The sequence below is a fragment of the Chrysemys picta genome, chromosome 3 (genome assembly GCF_011386835.1).
Source record: "Chrysemys picta bellii isolate R12L10 chromosome 3, ASM1138683v2, whole genome shotgun sequence".
Classification (NCBI taxonomy): domain Eukaryota; kingdom Metazoa; phylum Chordata; order Testudines; family Emydidae; genus Chrysemys; species Chrysemys picta.
The window spans coordinates 170,082,702-170,108,183 of NC_088793.1; the positions used below are offsets into that span (position 1 = coordinate 170,082,702).

General features: G+C 40.7%; 1 long non-coding RNA gene across 1 annotated transcript in view; it reads right to left on the reverse strand.

Annotated features, from left to right (window-relative positions):
• Positions 1–500: 500 nt before the first annotated feature.
• Positions 501–25,482, reverse strand: part of LOC135982514 (uncharacterized) — a 78,536-nt gene continuing 53,554 nt past the window's right edge. Inside the window, exon 3 of the long non-coding RNA XR_010599910.1 lies at positions 501–671. This is a non-coding gene — a long non-coding RNA (uncharacterized LOC135982514). The remainder of the gene's footprint in view (positions 672–25,482) is intronic.

A 25,482-nucleotide genomic window follows, 5' to 3' on the forward strand; every position in this document is an offset into this window, starting at 1 on the left:
TGCGTGTATTCAATGTTTCCAGAGGCCTGGGCAGACTAACTGAGCGTAGTGCTTATTCAGTTAATAAAATATTGTACTTTGTCTCCTCACAAACCTCACTCTTGAATGCTTATTAACACACACTGTTGCAGCAGCTTCCCCCTCCCTGCTTTATTTGAGTCCCTGATACAAGCCAAAATTCCTGAACATTAATTTACTGGATTTTATTCATTAAAAATCTATATTCAAAATGAAGCAAATGTCCCAGTGCCAATACTTTTCAAGGCAAGTAATGTATAAATTCACCAGACCTACATTCTAAGCACAGTTTGTCAGCACAAAACATCATTTTATCCTTGTAATGCCACAAGCACATATAACCGTCAGCCATGAAATAAAATCAAAATAGGTCTAAAGGGTGAGTCCATAGCGGGTTTTTTTTTCCCTGTTAAAAAAGTATTTATTGGATTGCACAAAAGCTCCACTGAGATCTGCACTGCTGCAGTATCAATGGGCTGGTGAATTTCAAGGAAACACACAATTCTTTATTTTAACCATCCTTTCCTGTACACTACTTACCTCTATAAGCATATTTGATTTGGAAACACTCAGTTTTCATACCTCCATCAATAATCTGAAATGAACACTGGAGAGCTTTGGGGAAATATGAGGATGACATCATTACCAGGATCCTGAAAATAATTAAAAGTGACAGGTGAGCACAGCTGGGAAAGAGAGCTAAATTGATAACATATTTTGTCTGACTAATTATAACTTTTTAACCTACAAATCAGCATGGAAATATTAAAATACTGCAGTGTAGTTACTCTACTGCAAGTATGACTTCAATGTTCAACTATACCTAAAGGTAAATGCAATAGACCAAATGTTGATAAACATGGGCCCTATCTGGCAAAATTTTAGTTACATAAGTAGGCTTTCCTCATGCAAGTCATCCTACTGAAATCAATTTTACTCATGTGACTAAAGTTTTAAAGGATCCGATCCTATATTTGTATTTCTTGTGTCCCTGAGAGGATACTTAGCTGCATGACATCTTTGTGTTCATCATCATGTAGTTCTAATTTCTTCTGATTGAACTGACTGCGTATCTTGAGTCAAGTATCAGGGGGTAGCCGTGTTAGTCTGTATCTACAAAAACAATAAGGAGTCTGGTGGCACCTTAAAGACTAACAGATTTATTTGGGCATAAGCTTTCGTGGGTAAAAACCTCACTTCTTTGGATGCATCCGAAGAAGTGAGGTTTTTACCCACGAAAGCTTATGCCCAAATAAATCTGTTAGTCTTTAAGGTGCCACCAGACTCCCTGTTGTTATCTTGAGTCAAAACATTCAGAAGAAATACCTACCCAGTATGGACGGTAAGAAAGTTTCACATACAAGGAAATTATTCTGTTTATATGGAAGCAGTATATTACACCAGGCAGTATGAATTACAGGTCATTGAACTTACATATAAACAAACACATTTTTAATTAAACTAGTTTATACTCCTCTTATAAGAAACATTCATGAAGTCATTTCTGATAACTCCTATGGAACAGTTGATCCATCCTATTTGGAAATATATCTGAAACCTATCCAAGATTTTATGACTTTTCCAGAAGAATAATACGTCCTAGTTTTTCCAGCTGGAAAGGTTGGGCAAGTTCCATTTAATGAGTGTTTTTAAATCTCCCAAGTATTAACATCAGGACTAAAGCAAGATTCGTTAGTTGAGTATATAGTATATTTCACAGGTGTGTTTGATGAGACATTTTCATCAGTGATGTTTAGGAGACACGGCAATATAACTCTTTATTCCTTTACATTTCCAAGTGTTCTTTGCAACAAATATCAGGAAACCGAAGAGTCAGCAAGAGAGGGTTAGGACAAAACTGTGTCTGAATGAACACTGAAGTGTTAACAATCTGACATTGCTCTCAATTTTCTTGGTTTTTCATCCCCCAAAGCAGTGATTTAACAACTAAAGCCTCTATTCAGCAGAAATGTTCCACTGCTTTTGCAATGCTCAAGCCAAGGAGGTCATGGAACAGGCTTTGGCACCCAGATGAGCTATTAAGCAAGAAACTTAGCTGGGCCACAGAACCAGATGCCTCCTGCAGAGAGCCTTCAAGAGGTGGAGATTTCATGTTTATGAGTGTCTCCATCCTTGCCCTCCTCTTATGCCCGATTCAGGAATTAAAACTGGTCTTGCAGATGGAGAGTGAAGAAGACAATATACTGAAAAACCAATGATCTTCCTTCCAAAGTGTGGATTACCAATTAGGTGTCTCTTTAGCTCCCCTTTTTACTAAAACAATCCTATCTGTTCTTTTGCCATTGGGATTCCTTCTACAACTGACTGGGGTTATTTATTCTCCACCAACTTTCGTTTTACTTTCAAATATTAGGGTTAAGTCTCTGCAGTGAGGCCCTAATACAACACCTACTAAAGTCAAAGGGAGTCTGTCCATTGAATTCAGTTTGGCATTGGATCAGGCCTTTAATTTTCAGCAGCCTCAGAGACCTGCTTCCCCTTGAAGCTGAACTTGGTGCATGCTCAGACTGTTCAATAGACTCCATATGGTCTTCACAATGGCCAAATTTCATTTGGCCATTAAGGGAGGCAAAGAGAGAAGTTCCTTTGACTAAAAGGGAGGGAGTAGAAACCAGAGATTGAGTTCAACATCCAAGCAGGAAACATTTTTTTGTTTTCATTAGAACTGGGAGAATTCTTTAAATAATTTTATGCAAACATCCTTACAGTTTTCTAAATGAGTCTGCTTTGATTATTTATACAAACCCTTTGTTTGCCAAAGGAGTGGATTTTGAGAATATTGCAGAATATTTGCAGAAAGACAATGTCAGATACCTAATCTTGAATATTCACATAGGAAATATGATTCTAAGAATTAGGCTCAATCAGAAACAATAGGAGGTGTCCCGTGTCTCCACTGAAAACAGCTCTAATTCTGAATTTCAAATACTCACAGCAAACTGGTGCTGAGTAATCCTTACACCAAATGTTAGCTCCTAAATTACTGAACAACAAAATTAAATTCTGCTTGTGAATGACTCATGAAAGAAAAAGAGAAGGAAATTTTGTTGAATGAATTATACATTATGAATTATTTGCTCAGCTCTATTTTTGATTCTTGGAGTCCCCCAGGGCCTGAGCTGTGAAAGATTGAGGAATACAAAATTGATTTAGTACCCTCATTATACTTTTGATTTACTGATGATTTGCATCTTGGCTTGATAAGACACTTATGGTTCCAATGTAGAAGACAAACATGCGGTGGTTTAAGGGGACCATCTAGATACATCTTCTGTTCTCTGTGGAAGAACTGTGATCTTAAACAGTGACACCAGCAAACAGTTAAGACAAACTTCTGATGCACTTTCTAAATAGGTATAATATATTGGGGAAATGACCTGGAGATTCTAAATAAGTTCCAGCTTGAAATACACTGCTTTGTCACTGAGAAAAGCAATCAAACAGCCATGGAGATTGGTGGATGGGACTCAATATCTGACAAAATAGGAAAGAACAAAAGTTGGAAGAGGAATTTATTTAAAGTAAGGCCTGATTCTTCATCAGTGCAAATAATGAGTAACTCCACTGAAGACAGAGGTGCTACACACGTGTAAATGAGAGGAGAATCAGGCCCATAGTCTTTAAGTTTATATGAAGATATTGCTAACAATAGATAGTCAAGTTTCAGGGTAGCAGCCGTGTTAGTCTGTATCCTCAAAAATATAATAGATAGTCAAATTTAATAGATAGTCAAAATACTTTAAAGCAATATTTAAGTAAAGTAACGCAATTGGTTTATCTTTGGATATTTATTAGCTGTAAGAACTCTACACTGTTGAAATAATTTACAAAACTAACATGTTCACAAGAGCGATACATCTCAACAGCTCAGATCCTATGATCAAAATAACGCATTCATTTCATCATCATTCAATTGTCATGAACAGAACTAGCTCCTAATGAGTTTATGGTTCCATCATAGAAAGATCTGCCTTCAGGTAATAGAAACAACTGTATTTTCTTGACGCAAGCCCTAAATACTCTTTGCTTAGACACTCTTTTGTTGTGAACATCAAAATTATGTTTCCATTGTTTAGAAACACTCTGAAATGGACCAAGTACGAAATATTGCCCACCAGACTTTGTTTCCTGTTCAACTCTTCCTTACTGTTGAGATTACATGCACATGGAGCTCCGAAGCATAAAAGGCTCATTTTGTAAGTCTAATGTTAAAGTTATGTGCTGTTGCTCACTAGACCAGCTCCTAAAAAGCATATAAAAATCAGAGGAGTAAAGGAGCCCAGTCTGGCAGCTGTGAAAACTTTCACTGCTAGCATAGCCAAGCAGATGCTTCAGCTTAACGTTTACCACCCGCCCCTTTAGAATAGTGGTCAGCAAAACCATCTCAGAATTCGGAGTCCTTTGAAGGACAGAACCATTGCAGGCTGCCAATCAGCGTAAAGGTGGCTTTATGTTCAGTGGTATTTTCATTTGTGGATATTCATTTGTATTGTATTTGAGGTTAATTTTAAAGCCAATAGAAGTGGTGAGGCATAAGCTGATACACCTGTCATGTTCCAATAGAAAGATGTATGGAAAGAAGAGCACACAACAACTTGTATCATTAGACACACGGCACCCTCAGTCTCAGATGAAGTGTAAAGAAGACACCAAAACCTGAGGGTCTGTTACCCATACAAGGAAAGAGTGTATTCCCAACTATACTTTTTGTTCTTTATGTATGGACTGTATCCTGCACTACTAAAGTCAACAGGAGTTTTGCTACAGACTTCAACAGGGCAGGATTCAATAGAGCTGGATATACTGTTTATATAAAACTATTCCTCGAGGGACTGATACTCCAGTCTATACTCCCCACTGATGTAAGGGTTGAAGAATCTAAAAGAAGTGCAACATGCCAACAGATTTGTTTGGTTTGAATGGGTATTATCTACATAGTTCAGAATCCTCCTGTGACCAGACAGCAAATGTGAAAAACCGGGACAGGAGGTGGGGAGGGGGGGTAATAGGAGCCTATATAAGAAAAAGCCCCAAATATGGGGACTGTCCGTATAAAATCGGGACATCTGGTCACCCTACTGCTAGGCTTTCACCTCATCCAGATTATATTAGCACCAAAAATACATGTGGAATATTAGATGTGTGGATGCTGAATATACCTTTGTATGCAATGAATTGGGAGGGCTGCATATGGTAATTCACAAATGGCAAAACCATGAGTGAGTTGTGCTAAATCATCTCTAGCTCATTGAATAATAATAAAAAAACCCAGCACATTTACTGTCCTTGGATGGAGTATTCTGTTTATAGTGGGACATGCAATATATTCTATTTTTTCCATTACTTTAATATCAGCGGGCTTCTGGGCGGTTGTTTGTGAAGACACCAGGAAGAGTCTAAGAATTACACAACCAAGTTAGTTTGATTGGGTTATAAGAGTTTGAAATTCTGGAAACAACTTGCAAGAATAGTTAACATTACAGTGGTTGCCATTAAATAGTCAATGTTAATCTACAGTTTCTACAGCACAGTTATCTCCTGTAACAGAGAAGGAAACAACTTAGGAATCTCAGATAGTGTGTGCTGTAGAAACTATTGGTAAACATTGACTTCAGAGTGGCTGCCATTAAGTTGTCTATCTGCCTTTGGTACAGATATAAAATAACTCATCACACAGGAAATGAATAGCACAAGGGTGGATAACAGAATGTAAGTTTTCCATCCTCTGGTTAAAATGTGTCCTAGATACTTAATTAATGATATTAATTAATAACAAAAGATAGGTAGTGAGTGACCAACAGGATTGGATGCCATCCAGTAGCTGGCCATAGGATCACTGCTTGTGAAACCAGATGTAGATTTCAGTATATCTTTTAGTGGAGAAGTGTCCACATCATGAAAAATACAATCCTTGATAGAATCAGACTTACTAGAATTTCAGCTGGAGTCTCAAAACTTAAATGACATGAAAAATATGCAACTATCCTTCCCTCTCCAGATGTGGATGTGACAGAATAGGGGTGATGCAGATCAGGGAGGCAGTGTTGTTGCTACTGTGGATAAAATGGAAGACTTCAGTCACCATCAGCCCATCACAAAACTTTCACCAGTACTACATTCACAGAGATCTGTTCTGGGCTCAGTAGGGCCATTTATGCAGTGAAGAGTGGCATCAGGAGAAATTCTGCCTTCGGGACATAATCAATTGTGTCATGCAGCATACGCAAGCCTGCACAATAGTCCCGCTCCTGGCCCATTAGAAGGAACAGCATGTAGCACTCATCAACACAATACAGCTGGGAGAACAAAAGGATGAAGACTGAAGACACACTGAAAATAGTTCAGTTCCTGTTAAAAAACAAATAAACAGTCTGAGAAGTTTCCATCAGTGCTATCAGATTAAAAAACTTCAGTCTTTTTTCACAATCCTGCAGAGGAATTCAGGTCTGTTTAAAACTCCTCAAAAGAAATACCTCTGCAATGATTTAATTCAGCAACCTCTCACTCCATGCCCAGCATTATATCTGCAGACTCCACCCACCACAGAAGAAATCTAATAGAGCAGGAGAGATATACTATGCCCTGGGGAAGGCAAGGCTGAGCATTATGGCTCACATATTCAGTAGAGCTGGGCAGAGGACAGAAGTTCCATTTCACAAAGGATTTCAAGATTTAGAAATTTGTCTTTCTTCTAAATCAGAGCAAAAACTGACATTTCAAAATTCTTTGAAAAATTTAAAAACAATTTCAGCTTATTCAAAGTGTTTGATTTTGATTGTTTTATATAATACAAAACAAAAACAAAATAAAAGAACAAAATAATTTCAAAATGGAAAATTGAAACATTTAATTCCCACAATATCATAACACCACTATATAAATCCATGATATGCCCACACCTTGAATACTGCATATAGTTCTGGTTGCCCCATCTCAAAAAAAGATACATTAGAATTGGAAAAGGTACAGAGAAGGGCAATAAAAATGATTAAGGGAATGGAATAGCTTCCATATCAGGAGAGATTAAGGAGACTTTGATGTTCAGCTCAGAAAAGGGATGACTTAGACTTAGGAAGGATATGATAGAAGTCTATAAAATCATGAAGGGTGTGAAGAAAAAGTGTTATTTACCCTTCACATAACGCAAGAACCAGGGGTCACCCAATGAAATTAATAGGCAGCAGATTTTAAAAAAAAACATAAAGAAGTACTTCTTTACACAACTCACAGTCAACCTGTGGAAATTATTGCCAGGGGATGTTGTGAAGGCCAAAAGTATAACTGGGTTCAAAAAAGAATTAGTAAGTTCATGGAGGATAGGTCCATCAATGGCTATGAGCCAAGATGGTCAGGGACACAACGCCATGCTCTGGGTGTCTTTAAACCTCTCAACTGCCAGAACCTGGGACTGGTTGATGGGGGATGGATCACTCAATAGTTGCCCTGTTCTGCTCATTCCTTCTAAAGCACTTGGCATTGGACTGTCAGAAGACTGGATACTGGCATAGATGGACCATTGGTCTGACACAATATGGCCATTCTTATGTCAGAACTTTTTTCCCCCCACCTGAACAAAACTCCAGTGAAAATAATCTGATTTCACTTAAATCAACCTGATGGAATGGCATATTTCTCATGGAATATGACTGTCAAAGTTCTCTGATTCTACTCTTCTGCTACAGCCATCTGTTGGGGGTGGTGTACCAGTGCACTGTCCTGGCAGTTGCTCTGAGGGGATATCATGCCTAGAGCTCCAGCAAGCACAGATCTCAGTGCCACCCCTTCTAAAGATGAGGCATCTGCTCCACTCTATGTCAGCTAGTTCTATGAGCCAGAATGGGGCCTATTACCTTGCCTCTCTCTGCTAACTTTGAAGAAACTAGGAACAACACTGGATCAAGCCTTGTGTATTCTTGTTCTCAGAGGAGCACAAGGATGGTCATTTTGCCTGACTCCTGCATGGATGGGCAAGGGGGAAACTCTTTATATTTCTCTCCAGCTGCCCATCCATACATGGTCTTGCCCTAAATATACAGTAGTAAAGTTGCTAAGAGATACTTGGCTGTTAGTTCAGTATAGCAATTTATACTAGGATGTAATGAATGACCGTTTTGTCATCAATCTGTCACAGTACAAATATTCTGACTACCGTAAAACAGCTTTAATAATATGCCTTTGGTTAGTGGCAAGAGTGGCTAAAAATGAATTCTTGTTGTTGGAATATTGCATTTCTATGAGGTTAACCGTACTTTGGCCAAAATAAAGTTAGAAACTAGCCTTACAGTTTCATGAGAATGCAGCATAGTACACAACTTTGATAAGGAATTCCTCAATGATCCTTGCTTTCTGGCCCAATTCAGACCTGACGTAAGTGAGCTTAATTCCAATGGACTTTACTAAAGTTACACTTGCTTAAACTAGAACTGAAATTGGCCCTCTGTGTACAGGTATGTCTACTGATCTCTCGCTCAGCCAAATGTCATCCTCAAAAGAAGGCATATAATTCCTATGGATGTAAACTGGAGTCATGTCTGAAAAGAAGAGGTCAGAATTATTCTTATGGACAGAGCTGATAGCATCACCTATAGTTCAGGTTGCCTGACCATTTCCATTATAAGAGCCCATTTCAACTGCTTATAACTTAATTGAGACTTCAACCGTTCAGACAGAAAAGTCTCAGGCTGGGGTTCTGCCTTAGCCTGATTTTTTTTTTAAATCTAAAACCAATTCAGATGTTTCAGAGAATGAGATACGGGGCGAAGAATTTTTGCCCAGGTTAAAACATTTGTACAACCATTTATTTAACCGAGAAGCTCTAGCACCTCTATCTTTTGAGCAAGGACTTGAACTTTGGAAGGGTGGTGGCATTTGTGTCAGGTGTACCTTTTTCTACTCCTGGGACAATCTGCCCAAATTTGACCAAGTTATAAGCCTGTGAAAAATGAGTTGGCACATGCTTAGTAGAGATTTAAGAGTTTGGCAGATAAATTCGCAGAAGGTTCCATCTACATAGAGCATGCTCCATCCCCTCATAACTCCTCTGTGTGCCCAGACTGCGTATGTGCCATCCTCACAGAGCAATCAAGCATGCTCCATCCCAGGGATGTAGGGTTAGAGCAGGATTTTCCCTGAAATTGCTCTTCCCATCTTCTGAAGGCCACTGTGGTGCTGGGCATAGGAACAGAGGAGGGAGACATGCTACCCTTGCTGGCACTCAGATACCCTGGACAAGGAGGCAGCTGCCTGACTGGAATATAGAGGGGCAAGGAGCAGTTGGGATGGATGGAGAACAGGAGTGGGGTGGCCAGGGCACAGCTAGGAAGGGAAAATAGGACCACAGTAGGGTACAGAAGAAGGAATGAGAAGATAAGAACTGGGGAGACAAGGAGTAGATGGTGGAGACAGGAGCTTGGGGGAAGTGCAATAGAAGCTGGGGGTAGGAACAGATGCAGTATCTGCGGAGCGGGTGGAACAGGGTGGGGGCACAGAAGTCAAGGGAGAATACGAAAAGGTGAGAAAGGGGGTTCAGGAGCACAGTGGGGGGCAGGGGCAGGAGAGTCAGGAGCGGGGATAGGAGCAAGGGGAGAACAGTGGCAGAAGCACCAGGAAAAAGGATAAGGATTGAAGCAGATGAGGACAGGGATAGACAGGTTTATAACTAGTAGAGAACACTCTGCTCCAGAATCTGGAATTAAAGGATTCCTGAGTCTCAGCCAGGAGAATACACTATATCTATATAAATTTATTTAAGCAATTATATAGCTTTACTTACCTTTGTTCAGATTCTCAAAGTTTACATTTTTTAATATATTTGAAAATGGCGAATGATGCATTTTTATTTACTAGATTTAAATTTTACTTGTGATTTGTGTCAATCTCTATTAGGATGGAAATTAAAATTCAATAATAAATGCACAAAAATAGCATTTTTAATTAATTAAACTACCTTGAATGTGCTGGACAAACTTTTTTCTCATCAAAACATTTTGCATTTAAAACAGATTTATTAAACAACGGAAGTATCTGTTAGTGAATTGAATTGAGGGTTTCTAGTCACCCTGTTCTTGAAGAATTTAGAACTAGTAGATCTGATCCTCTCACACTTAGTTTTTAGTCATAGATTGGAAGAGGAAAACAAGCTTTCCTGTTTTTTCAACTTCCAATTGATTTCTTAACTTTGAATGAACTAGTCATTAAACTGAACTTGATGAATAAACTGAAATGAAGAAAATATTCTCTTGGCACCTGCAGAAGGGGCCACTGCTCTCAAAAGCTGGTTTAGCTTTTTGTATTTTGATTCCAACGATTTTAACAGATTATAATAAATTTAGGCCTTACCATACGCTGTCAATTTAAAATTTAATTTTAAAGTAGTTTTTAAATTTAAGTCCTGATTTATTTAGAAAAGCACAATTTAAATAAAATAATCCCCCTTTTGGATTGAAAAAAATCTTCAACTTTTTATTCAACCTGTTGCAAAGTCAAGCACTCAAAAGTTAGGAAATACCAGATTTAAGGTTGCCCTTCATTCAGCCCCCTTGTGCATATGGATTATGACAGTCTTTAATCACATGATCACATACTATTTTTCCACAGGAATGCTGCCTCATTTGTGCACAGGATGGCTGGTGCTCAGGGCACGAATCAGGGATGCATGGTGAATGAAGCTGTTGTTTCCAAGACTCCTTCCTCGATTGTGGCAGAAGTTGGAAGATTTGTAGGGAATGAGGCAAGGGACTGCAGGAATAGAAAGGAAGGTCTTCTTTGCTAAGACAGTTGAGTGGCATCCTGGAAAATTGGATTCTATTCCTACCTCTGCCCCAGAGTTCCTATGTGAAGCTGGGCAAGTCACTTAAACCAAAATTTTCATAGGTGATCACTAATTGTGTGTTTCTCGTTTTCTGGGCACCCAGTGGAGATACCTGTAGTTTGCTTTGTAGAAGTGCTGAGCACAGCTGCAACTGAAGTCAATAGGTGCTATGCTCTGAGCATATAAAGGGCTATAAAATGCTAAGCATTCTGGAAAAGAAATCTGGCCTCAGTGATCTCAAATTACACCCACAAAAATAGTGGACAGTTGACAATTTTAGCCTCTGACCCTCACGTGAAAAAATGGGGATAATTCTACCACCTTATATCACAGGGGAGTTGTGAAGATAGATTCATTAATTTTTGTGAAATTTTATAGTTCACATACTATAGCGATAAATAAGGCTATGTTTTAGTCACGGAGTTCACGGCAGTCACAGATTCTGAGACTTTACCAGACCTCCGTGACATCTAGGACATGAGGGACTCTGCGCCCCTGCCCTGCAACTGGGGCTAGCTGGAGTCAGGAACCTGCAGCCCCAGTCCTGCAATTCCACTGGGGGCTGCAGCCAGGGCTGTGTGCCCCAGCCCCACAGCATCCTGGGTTTGGCGGGGGCTGCAGCCGGGGGCTGCAGCCGGGGCCATGCCCCCTTCACGGCTTTCCAGGGCCATACACTTCCCCCAACCCCCAGCTGTGGCTGGGGCTTGGCAGAAGCTGCAGCCAGGGCCATGCACCCCTGTTCCGCAGCTGTGGCCAGCTCTGGAGCTGGGGCTGTGTGCCCCCCATGGCTGCGTCCCTCACTGTGGCCGCTGTAGCTGGCCTGTCATCCCCCTACTCCCCCCGCATGGGACTCGATTCCTCCCCTCTGCCTAGCCGAGTTATTTTTAGCAAAGTACGGACAGGTCACAGGCTCTGTAAATCTTTGTTTATTGCCTGTGACCTGTCCATGATTTTTACTAAAAGTAACCGTGACAAAATCTTAGCTTGAGCGATAAGCACCATAGAAAAAACCCATGAGGAAATTAATAATTTTATGGTTTGTGGTAAATAAGATATAGGACCACTCAGCAAAAGAACTCACATGGGGGAACACTTACTCATATGAATGGTTCCAATGGCCAGTGAAGCACTTAGGCGTGTGCCTAACTTTGAGCATGTAAATAGTTCCATTCAACTTCAGCAGAACAAACGTGCTTAAAATGAGGCCACATGCTAAAGTGCTTTTTTGAATCAGGGCAAACTGTAAGTAGCCGTTGTGCAGCCTAGCCCCAAGAATAGTTTGCCCTGATCTACTCATTAATTTATACTAATGGGTATGAGGTCCATTGCAGATTACTGAATATTGTGAGTAAGCAAATAAACATTTTTGTAATGACCCCCTTCCCAAACAAAACATAATAAGGATATTGCATTCCAAAATACACTTTGTTTAATGCCAAATAGCGCTTGCAAAATAATGTGGAAGTAATGTGAATAATATGCCTTACCTAGAATATCTGGGACCACTCCACTGACCAAAGTGAATAAAGGTTTGCACAGTCAAGCCCTTAGAAAACAATGTATCCAAGGAATTTAGCTCATTTCAGGGATGATTCTGAACAGGAGTACAAGCTTCAGAGTTTGTTTTTTAAAAAAAACACACTTATGTGTTATTTGAACTCATTCTAAATGCAGGGAATACCTGTTCAAACCAAAAAAAAAACCCTTAGTTAATAGGAAAAGAAAACTTCTAAAGAGGGTCAACTACTGTACCCCATATTCATGCAAATATACCCTGTTCAACTCCTACGCTTAGCACTTATATAGAAATTCACATTTTAAAATCGTTGCTTACACTGTAACTAATTAATCCTTGCTACATCTTTGTGAAGCAGGTGAGTATTCTGATCTGTCTATGAAAGACAATTTCCCCATTATATTGTATTTAATTGCCTGAACACAATGGGTAAAATCCTGGACCCAGTAGACCCAAATCCTGGACCCAGGATTTCACCCAAGGAGTTTTTAAATGTCCATTGCATGATCCATTTCCTTCTCCTCTAACTTCTAATGCTAAAGGCTGAGCTGACATGCCTTCCTCACCAACCCTCATTGAAATCAGTGGGAGTTTTAGGGTCACAAGACATGCAGAATCAGGCTCCTAATTGCCATATGTTTACTTAGTAGTCCATTAATTTTTCAAGTAACATTTACAATTCCTCCCCCCCACCCGATTTTATCTCTGACTCCTATTAAATCATTAATAAATGGTAACAAGAGGAACATTATATAATCTTTGTTATTTTAATAACCAAAACTGTTTAAATTAGCTATTTAAAGTATTTCTCCAACTTTTTCTTCCATTTTTGTGTTTCTGCAGCTATTTTCTTACAATTGACTTGGCTAGACATTGCATCAGTCTTTTCCTAGACAAGCTAAAGAGTAAATGGCCATTTCAGTGTACGATTCTGTATCTGAGAGAGATAAATTGTTTATTGTTACACTGACTAGTCTCACAAGCCTCACTTTTTCTAGTAACATTAAAGCAACTGGTCCAACCACTTTTGCTATTTTCTTTTTTCAAATATCTCCTCTAATAATACAAGAGCAAAAAGAAACAACATGACTATGTTCAACAACAAAAAAATCATTCCAACTCCCCTCTTCAATAATATTATTTCATGCCTTGCTATGTTTTATTTTTACTTATTGTGTAAGTCAGTTCACAGATTTCTCTTTAGCCACAAATGACTCAATATTATTTCAGAGCTATTATATAAATGTGCACAGGGGCCTGGACAACATACAGAGTCTCATAATTAATTCGGAGCCCTCAAACAAAAGCAAAGGTAAATGGCTCTCTCCAGGATAGACTATGAATATGATTTTTTTTTAAATACAGTAAATGAAACAAAATAAAATGGCAAAGGCTCTACCCCTGCTCCCACTGAAGTCAAAGAAAGCTTTACCATAGCTTTAACCAGGACCTGGCTGATGGTTTATTTTACTGAAATTAAACATGTTTCCTCTTCTAAGTATAGAACAATGTAAAGCTGCGGTTCTGAAAAGCCACAGTGGGACTACTCACAGCACATAACATTAAGCATATGCATAATGCCTCACTCTAGGCATCCAGGTGCCTAAGTCCCAGAGCAATCCACAAACCAGGGGAAGATGGTTGTTCTCAACTCATGTGTGGGGTCCAACCAGGTAGGCATGCTTACAGGCTGCCAAACTCCATACAAACAACTTAAGGGAGGAAGAACCTCCCTTCAGCCCAGTGGTTAGTGTACTCAGTCAGGCGGTGAGAGATACTTACTCCAGTTCAAGTCCCACCTCTGTCTGATTAGAAGGGATTTTGTATAGGGAACTTGCATCCGAAGAAGTGGGTATTCACCCATGAAAGCTCATGCTCCAATAATCCGTTAGTCTATAAGGTGCCACAGGACTGCTTGCTGCTTTTACAGATCCAGACTAACACAGCTACCCCTTTGATACTTGTATAGGGAACTGCCACCCCTCAGGTGAATGCCCTCAACACTGGGCTATAGAGCAATTTTCTTTCTCTAAGGCCCAATTATTTGATTAAATCATGGATACAGCTGGGCTTTACTTATATCACGTAAACAGTCTGTACAGCCATAGCCTCAGAATTTCTAACACTGAACTTAATCAGGTAAAGTCAATTCTGCTTCAGAATTCAGTGCATGTCATGCTTGACACCTATACTAGAGAGGCATATAATCAGTATGAAAAGATGCCAGCCTAAGCACAAATATTTTGAACTACAAAAATCAGGAAAAAAAAGTTTAGGATGCAGCATGTCCCCAGCTAACATGTATGATCCTCTCTTCACATGAATGAGGGGGAAAGTGCATTGTCTATTCTGACACTGTCCAGGCAGAGGTATTTGCTTGTTGCATAATGTTACCTTGCTTCTAGTGAGTTTGCGGAGTTTATACCCATAGACTATACGACAGCATAATGATAAGTGATATCTAATGGCTCAAACGTAAAGGGGAACAGACACCTATTTAGAAGAAATGCTCTCTTAGCATTCAGTTCCAAATGTCTACATATCTGAGCCTCACAATAGCAAATTATTTCAGAATAATATATAGATTCTGCCGGAGGGGTGGAAGGGGCATGATTTATGTTTCTATCACATTAAAGTTCCTGCCATCATGAATCTTAAAGCCACAAGGGCTACTATTGTTCATATCCTTTCCATTTTCATCTCCCATCTGAATACATTCTTCTATGAGGATGGGGAAGAAGGCCTAGAAACACTCTGGGATTCAGTGAATTTAAAAGAACAAAATTTGTTTCTTATTTTTTTCTGTTGTGAAGCAGGAATTGCTTTTATATAAGGTTGGTTGTTTTAACAGAGCGAGACTAAACATTTATAAAATACAAGTAGGGGTTGAAATATTGCATTGTGGTCACTAACATTTTGCAGCAGCATATCAAGTTTCATGTTTCATCAGCTGAATAGAGTCTGTGTGCTGAGCTATTGTGGTTCGGTAGCTGACAGCAGTCAAGTAAGTGCTACTCTCTTCCTGACTTAATCATTTCTATTACACTTGGTGTCAAAACAATAATGTCAGTGAAATGGGCTTGCTGACATTACAGATTAGAATTGAGTGATTCTGAATGTCCTGTGACTGAAATGCATTTTATTTCTAGAAAATTGCACATTACAATTGCAAATTAAAGAGCTTAGATCTCAATAGGCTGTATCAACACATATGTAGCATGGACTCCAAGCTGCCAAAGAGATGATCAGTCATGAAATCCATGCTGTATAATGCATACTAGCAAGTTAGGAAATTCCTAAATGCTCTCTCTGTGCTGTGTTTGGAGATGAATTTGAATAACAATCATTCAACTGCACAAGCAGGAGAGGTGGAATGGTCTGATGGTTTTCACTAGGGCTGAGAGAGTGGCAAGTGTTCCATGAACAGAATAGCATCATTGCTTTATGCCTTCCTTTCCCCATCCCCAACTTCCACAACCTATCAAAACATGTTCACAGGCCTTCACTTTAGAAATACATCCACGTCTTATAGCAGCAGCTGGAGTAGCAGTCTGCAGAAGGTCAGAGAGTGATTGAAAGCTACCAAGTGACAAGCTGTGGCTTTCAATGACAGCAGCCACCAGGTGGTCCTATTAAACGAGGATGGACATTTTCATGGCCTGAGGAGTTAATTTTGTGCCACCCGGAGAATAGCCTATGCTATAGGACTCTCCTACAGTCCCTATAATATCCACATGCAGTGGTGTTTACAGGAATACAAAGAGCTTTATAAAAGCAAGAGTTATAATGGCTCCCTCTCTCTTCCTTAAAAATCAGCAAAACAGAAGACATGACAAGGGGAAAAAAGTGAGCCCTCCTGTGAGATGCTAGTAAAACTCATCTCACTAACATTGCCATGATCAGCTGTTTCTTAGAATAAAGCAGAACAATTGAAGCTCTCATATGTATTTTACAAGGAAATGGTTTGCTGCCAAAATAATGGTGTTTGTTTCTTTTACTAAACCAAGTTTTCAAAATGTTGGAACAAACCGGAGAAATCTGTGTATGCTCCTCATTATTAAGAACAAGAGCCACAATAAAATACACTCATAAGGCACTCACTATGTTTAAAGAATTGTTTATCCCCATGGGGAAAGAAAACCCGCACCAGCAGATCTCTAAGGTAGCAAGAGAGAGAGAGAGAGTGTAGCTGATGGACAGTGATTTACACCATCATCATGAAGTGGATTACACATAAGGCTACATTTTCACCATTGTCAGGGGTAACTGGATGCTGCACACCCTCTTCTCCTTTTTTGCCAAAGTTGGTGCATAGAGTGAATGGGTTTGGGGAGGAGTGGGATGGAATCTTGGTACCACCTGTTATTTTTCCTGGCACGGGTGGTGCTGCAAGTGTTTTCTTTTCCAACAAGATGCTTAGGCAGTGGAGGTCTGTAGTGCCGAACACCCATGGCCACACTGTGAGGCTTTATTCCAGGCATCTAAGAGGTCCACAGGATTATTACTGACCTGGTGCAGCCAAGTTAATTATTGCTGATGGTGTAACTGCCACCAGTCGTTACTGGGCAGTGACCTGTCATGACTTCAAGTCCAATCTTCCAAGCTCGATGTCTGGGGACTTTGTCTCCAAGGTGGGCAACATGACCAAAAAGGGCCAGCCGGCAGTGGCCAATGATGACTTCAGTCCTCTCCAGGCCAGTTCTCACTGATACATCCCTATTGCTGATAAAGTCATACCATCTTATACCCAGTAGTCACCACTAGCAATGCATGTGAAATGCTTCCAGCCTCCTGGTGTCTTGTTTAAGCAATGTCTATGTTTCAAATCCATATAAAAGGATCGCAGGTACACAGGTTTGCTAAATCCATACTTGGGTATATAGTTGAACCTTCTTTTGGCTCCAAACCCTATGCAGCTCCTTCATGGCTGAGGCTACTAAACCAATTCTCCTTAGGATGTCTGGCTGGCTGCACCTGTTGGATGACAGTTTACTGCCTACTTAGGTAAAGTCAACCATTACTTCCATGATATGTCTTGCATCACAACTTTTGCACTGACACTCAAGATTTTTGGTTTTGCCCAAGAAACCCTTAACCCAAGGACAGCTGCCTTGTGCTGTAAACTCTCTAGGACATCTTTGAGATTGTTTGTATCCGGACCGAAGACGACATCATCCACATAATCTAGGTCAGTAAAAGTTTAACTGACAGTTATACCGATATTTGCAGAGATATGTTCAATGAACCAATTCATTGTGTGACAGAACAGGGCTGGGTCTAGGATACATCCCTGCTTCACCTCAGATCTAGTGTGAAACCTGTCAGACCTGTGTGTCCCCCAGTGCTCCCATGCCCCAAGTCATTAGTATAGGACTTGAATTAGCTTCAGGGGAATGTCAGGAAAACAGATACCTCCCCTCTCCCTTTAAGAGGAGCATGGTGCTTTCTATTCTAAGGGTTCTCGTCTCTCTCTCTACCATCAGCATTAGGTAACCTCTCTCTCTCTCTCTCTCCTCACTGAAATCTCCCCATTTTTCTGTCTATCTCCCCACCCCCACATTTCCATGGCCCTCTGTCTCTATCTCCCAACTGTCTCTGTGCCCATCAGTATTTCTCCATCCTTCAAAACTGAGTCTCCAAGCAACCCAACTGCCTGTCCTTGTTCCTTCCTCCATTCACCACCTCCCTCCACACACATAATTGAATGTCTCTGGAACTCCAGCAACTCGTTCTCTCTCCTCCCTCTATACACACACCGCAGAATGGTTTGGGTTCCCCCACCCCCACCTCAAACACATACCAGGCAAGAGTCCCATTTTGCCTGAGAATGCCCTGGGTTTTACAGACATATCCTGGATATTGACAGTCTCAGCTCACAGAAAAATGGAGGGATTTTCAGCTATGCAACTCTTCTCGTTCCTCATTAGATTTCTTTCTTTTTCCACAGCAGCTCACTCTCTCTATTGCATAGTCAAAATTAAATGACTAATTTCAGGTAGTCAGCACACTATCAGCTAGGCAAATAAATTGCAAACATCTATTTGAATAAAAAAAGTGAATTTTCTTCAGAAGCATCCAAGACACTTATTTACTTACTGCCAACATGTGGATTACTTAATTTTGTTAGTAAGTACATTAATGCAAAGAAGAAGTGTCACAAATACTTGCGTGAATATGTATTCTGAAGAATACTTGAGCCAGAAGTAGTAGGCTGCCATCTTGAAAACTCTTTGGGAGTCATCCAAGTTTAAATGAAAGCTGAGATTTTCATGTAAATCATCTGACTCCATAAGCAGGGGCTTTAAGAAAAATGCTAAGTATTGTGAAATTTGTGATTCAATCATGAGAGTTGGCAACATTAAATTCAACATCTCCAATCTAGGACCAGCTGGAATCCCAAATGAGTAGTGAACTAAACATTAGTGAACAGCTGGTGCTGGCAGAGGGCACATTCACTGGTGAACTGTGAATTGGTATGGGTTCTTCCAGGGGTGGCAGAATGGGGCAGCAGTGGGTGCTAACACCCCCACAATGAAAATGAAAATATTGTGGGGGCTCATCTATGTTTCCACCTACACAATATTTCCTCTCTACCTAGGGAGGGTGTGGGATGGGACAACCTGGGTCCTGCTTTGCCTCCTGCCAGTTCCCTTGGCACTAGGGAGATGGGGCACGGGGGGGTGAAGAGCAGGAGGATAGGGAGGCAACTGCTCTGGGGGCCTGGGGCGGGTACACCATGCCGCCGCAGCTGCCCTGACCATGCCATTCCCTCAGCCTGCTGTGCATCTCCAAGCTCAGATGCCTGCCCTGCTGCTCACTCCCAAAGCAGCCCCTGGCACTGCCTAAGGCCCCTCTGGGCTCCGGCTTCTTGGTGCATACCTCCAGCCTGAAACCTCAGCCCCCGCCCCTGGTTTCTGCTACAGTTTCTTGTCATTTTGCTCCAAGTTTCATTACTGTGCTGCCACAACTCTTCTGAGTTATGTGCCTATCAGCTTTTCTTTGTTTAACTGACAGAAAAAAATTCTGCATTTTCTATTCAGCAGCAAGTCAGCCATGCACATATTGGAGCCAGAGATGTTGGTATGGAATTATGGGTGCAAGACATAGCAAATATTTATGTGTGTAATCACAGGACATCTGTTCCTTTCCCACTATGGGTGGTCTGACTCAAAAAAATCCAGCAAGTTTACACCTTTGGCTATGCAGCCCAGCCAAAATAACTCTATATTTTACAGGACCTTGATTACGGCTGCTTGTTATTTTCCCTTCACTAATATTGATTTCATGCGTAACTGTACAGAACTAAAACAAAATCAGTCATCTCAAGTCAGAGAGAGAAACTGGAAAAGTAAGTGTAGCTAGAGATACACAACTAGCCCACCATGCCAATATATTTACCATTGATGAGATTTATATATATCAAGCCTGCCATAACACATCCCCCTGCCAACCCCTACACTTTATCAGGGCCGGCTCCAGGCACCAGCTTAACAAGCAAGTGCTTGGGGTGGCCAAGGGAGAGGGGCGGCACCTGCGGCAATTCTGGGGCGGCAGGTCCCTCACTCCCTCTAGGAGTGAAGGACCTGCCGTTGAACTGCCGCCGCCAATCGCGGCTTTTTTTTTTCTTTTTTTTTGCTTGGGGTGGCAGAAATGCTGGAGCCGGCCCTGCACTTTATGCCGGGGAGTCTATGGATTCTAATGGTAAGAACAAAGGACCTAGAGCCATGAACATCCAGGTTGAGTATCCAATGATTTACAGTTTGACCTTGGGTAAATCATGTAACCTTGACCTTCTTATGCTATAGTCTGCCCGCTGTCCTATTTGTTAAAAGAATAGGACCTCACTGGAAACCAGATGCTGCATCTGAGCTGAGCTTTCCATGGTAAATAAATGACATCCATCCAGATACCATGTAATGCAGTCCATCAGGAAAAAAGGTAAATCATTTTCCAACAGGGAGTTTCAAACCCACACTCTGCTCTAAAACTATAATGAAAAGATTTTTTTTTTAATGGGAATACTGCTGCCACCTTCTAAATAGTTCACCTTTCACTTTCATCAGCTGTAGAATGCAGGTTCCTGTCCAGTCCAGGTCAGTGGCATGAATTAAAGTTGGTAGCATTTGATGGCTGTTTGGTGGTCTGATAGTTCTTTGTAGACAGGTGTTCATCCCACAAAACTCGCCATAATTGGCAGTAGTTAACACCATTAGTGGCAGCCTGCGAGAGCCCAGGGACTGAACGGCCATGGAAAATTATTTTCCTCTGACCTCTGGAAGTTGTCCCTCCAGGAATACTGGCAGGCCAGTGTGTGAATCCTGCACTGCTATTATTTGTGCTGTACAGTACTAGTCCTCTGGACACCGAGAGAATATGAGTCTCTGAAGCTGCCAATCCAGCCCCTAGTGGGAGCCTTAATATCACAATTCTAATTTAATTCAGTTATTAAAATATGAACACTTGGAACTTTGAATCTGAAGTTGTGTTCAAAGTGAACTTCCCTTTGAAGCGTCTGATGTCTCCACGTTACTACAGTGAAGTTCCTAAGTAGATTTTTATATCAGAAATGACACCTTTTTCCCCCTCCCTGGATACATCCTCCAGGTGGATCTGATTCTATTTCATTAAATGTCACAGAAGATCGCTAGACAAACACACATGACATGATTCTCATGTATGAGAAGGGGAGGGCCTCATTTTATATAGGACAGATGCAAACCAGATGGACTTGAGCTTTTTTGGGGGCGGGGCGGGGGAAGCTAAGGAGGGCTTGGGGAGTATCCTGCTGACTGTAAATTACCAAATCCGCAAGGTTACATGGCTCTGTACTTCCCAGATTTCATCACTGGATTGAATTAGATCTTTCAGAAAAGAGCTGCTTCTTTGATAAAAAATTACAAAGATAAGATGCATACAGTGGTGACTACCTTTACAATAGCAAGACAAAATCCCTCTGACTTCATTACTGGAAGGAAATAGAACTTTCTAATAAACTCAGGAAAGCTCATGGTCTTTCTATACAGTGGAAGTGGCCTGTTTGAGGAATCAGGTCTCAGACTTTCTTAAGAATAAGTGTACAAATATCTCTGCAGGTATGCAAGGCCTAAGAACTCTAATATTTTGCATCTGCATAATCAAATTACAATACAACCTTTGAGCCAGGTGTTTCTTGCAGCTCATTAGAACAGGGTTCAGTTCTCTGTCTTGGTCTTGGATGCCTCACATTCATCAAAAACAGCACATTCTGCCGTCCAGGCCATCAAAAATTAGTACTGATGGCTTTTTAAGTTTCTCCTCATACAGGTTGGCCAGGAGTATGGCAGCCACAAGAAAGGATGGCAAATGGGTGGAGGTGGGATAAACAGGAGAGCCTTGGACCTTAGAGAGTGAAGGTTCTTATTCCACATCGGGAAGAAAAAAAAATGAAAGGGAATAGTAGATTAAAAACTGATCAGACTCAGAATTCAGAGTGAAATTCTGTGATTAGCTCAATTCCTCCTACCGGGCCTGGCTGTTGTAGTCTCAAAATGCGTTCTGTGGCCCAGGAAACACCTGTGTGTTGGTAAAGTGGGGTTAGGACAAGAGGGAAGGGGTACCTAAAAAGAAAATACATATTTAGAAGTATTTGAAAAATCAAGGGCACTTTTATAACTAAAAAATATGTAGATAGACTTCATTTGCCAGTTTGATTTATGTGAATCCTGATTACTTTTAGCTATAGCTTTATTAACTTAATACAGTAAAAGCATGTTAAGGTCAAGTGCATTAATTAACACCACCACAGTTAAAATGTTGCCATATCCATTTGCCATGTGGTGCATTGGATTCCTATGGCCAAAAACTTTATTAATTTAACAGCTTTCCATTTTTGAGTGCTCACTGCATGAACACATTGGCAGGTCCCATAACATGACACAAAACTTGGGAACCTACAAAACAGAGGATTATATAGTCTATTTAAATCTGAGCTAAAGAAGTGTCTGGAGTTCAAAAAGCACAAAGTCAGGAAATGAAGCTAAGGTTGTCTTCCTACCTTCACTCTGTTTCTTTGTGTGTATGCATTACAAGCCAGTCTTTATGGGCAATGTTTTCAAAAGAGCTAATTGGCTTAGGAGTTTAAGTCCTATTGAAAGTCAGTGGGACAGAGGCCCAGCTGACACACAGATATTGTACCGGTATAACTATTGTGCATAGGGGGATGATTTTTTGAAAAAAATAACAGAAAAACAGATTAGTTATACTGGAACGACCCCTAGTGCAGATACTGTTATACTGGTATAAGCACCTCCATGCTAGTATAACTGTGTCCCATAGGGACCTTTGCACCGGCTGAGAAGATGGCAGACAATTGTACACTCAACCCTGCCCCAACACATTCTTTTACCTCCCACTGTCAGGAGTAATCCTCAATTATTCCTTTATACCATTTTCTAGCCACTTCGTGCAGCTGGAACTAGGCTGAGGATCTGGACCTCAGTGACTTGCCCAGGATCACACAGGAAGCCGGTGTGGGAGCAGAAATAGAACCCAGATTCTTTGAATTCTATTTCAGTGCCTTGATCATCCTTCCTATTTCCACAAACTCCTGCCTCATTCACTACAGTACCCAGCTGGTGGTGAATGAAGTGGGGCTGCTATTGGCTGAATAAGACAGCTGTCTGAGGAAACATTAGTTTGTGATCATGTAATAGACTCTATTGTATGCACAGAGAAGTACAGTTAAGGTTGTACACCAAACAAACGAAAGGCAGATTTACAACATAGAGGTGCTAGAGTCATTCATTTTAATGTTTTCTCTCTTAGCAGAAAAAAATGCTTTTGTCACTCTCCTTACTTCAAAACAGCTCAGCCCCCTCCCCCCCCTTTTTTCTTAAGTCAAAGTTTCAGGAAAAAGTTTCTCTGATTCAGAGCAGCATATTAAATGTTATCTGCAAAGGTAACACTGAGAAAAGTTATAAACAATTGGAAACAGTCTTTTATAAATGGCAATACGTACTGTACTGCATAGTAGCAAACTGAAATCCTGCATGTTATACTTTATAAAAATTGTTTATAGAGCTCAAACGCTCTCTGGACATGAATGAATAATGATCATATATGTTTGCATGTTTACTCTGGGTATCTACGGAACGTGACTTGATTGCTTCAAGTCATCTGGGGAAGAGTTAGCATCTGCCATTTTTTAAACATAAGGGCCCCAATCTTCTACTGAGCTACACTGGCAAGCCCCAATGTTTTCAACAGAGTTTCAAGTGGGTACACAGGTCTATCTGCATGGTGTTCTGTGCAGGATCAGGGCCAAAATAAATATACTCCATTACTGAGTGCAATACAATCTAAACCTCATTTAGGAGGGCACATTTCCTGTAAGCACCACAGCAGAAGCGGGTCTTGTGGAGCAATGTGAAAGAGGAGACTGCCTGGCTATTTGTGCTAGCCCTATAAAGACACTGCAAGAGGCTATGAGTGTTATTCATTTATTTTAGGCCAGATTCTGCAACCTTCCTCATGCTGAGTTACTCTGAGCAGTCAGACTGAAATCAATAGGGCTACTCACAGGGTAAAGAACTTCTTAACATGAATAAAGGTGGCAGGATATATCCCACTGATATTTTCTCTTTTCTCAAGTGCCCATTGCTAGGATATAAAAGGCCAAAACAGTGATTAAAATTATTCTTGGTTATTGGTTATAGCTTAAGACAAGCCACCACAAATAAATGAAAAAATAATCCAAACAAAAGAGCGATGATGAAAAGGAGGCGAATAAAGCCCAACACATAGCTGGCTCAAGCCTCTGAACACAGCAACAGAGAGATTCTAGTTGACATCTGCAGAGAGATCAACAGACAGATTCCCTGTAACAAGAAGGGCCTGCCTCTAGCCCAGCACAGATCGAAACTCTGGATGGAAAGCAAAGATAGCACAACTGATCTCAATAGCCTGGGAGAGGCACTGGGTGGGAGACTGGAACTCAATGGACACAGGCCTTATTTTTTTAAGAGCTTTATGTTAGTGCTGAACAGATATCTACAAAACGATCTGCAAACATTCATCCAAATACAAAAGTCAGTTACCTTTGCCTGTGACTAAGTGATCATTTTCCAACAATATTCTAAGAAACTGGCCAAGGGTTATTTGGTGAATAATTCTGAGAAACAAATGTACTCAAGAAAGCCATAAAGACTGTTTGTGGACAATTCATAAACAGAAAAGAGGTGAAAAATGTCAAGTTATTTGCTAAGCTCCACTTTCTACCAGCTATAAAAGATCAGGCAGAACACAGAAGTGGATATGGCACTCTTATTATCAAGCCTTTAGAGCTGAAGAGGAGAGACTCAATGACAAGAATTAATGTTGCTTTGGGGAGAAGCAGTGGAAATTGAAAACATACAAAGATGCTGTTCTTAGTGGGAAGGAGGTATGCTGCTTTTGTGAGCATTTTATGGCAGCTCCTGAAATTAAACTTCTATCGTTATTATGAGCTCAGAAAGGCTGTGCAAAATAAAAACCAGAGCTTGCTGCAGAATTTGGCCTAGAAAAATGTGATGATCTGCTCCCCACATTTCCTCTTCATCCTACCCCCCAAAACCTCCCCTCTCCTTTCTCTCTCTCTCCCCCCACCCCCAACTAGCAGTCCTGAAAAGTTGGGTGTTGCATAGCCACATCCAAGCACTGAGGTTACAGGCTGTTTAGGTGGAATTGTTTTAGCTTCTCTTGTCACTAGCAGATCCCAAGATATTGTCATTGTCACTTTGGAGTTCTTCAGCAAAATACACTAATGAAAGCTACACTAACTCCCAGCATCCAGGCAGTTAAAAGGTTAAATACTGTTGTATCAAAGGGTACCCCTCCCCCACCCAGGACTTTTTGGTTTTCTCCACAGCTTGTCTGTAGGCACAAAGAAAAATGACTGCAAACGCTTGATAGTGAGCATAGACCAATATGTCATTCACACGTGTGAGAATAGTTGTTCCTTTATAAGAAAAAAGATTTCCTAAGAATTAGCTGAGTTCCATAAATCAGCTTCATGTTGAAGCATGACATATGGCATTCCTCTCTACTGTCCAGTCAAAAGCTCTGTCTGGAAATGGATGCCTGTGAGAGACTTTTTTTTTAG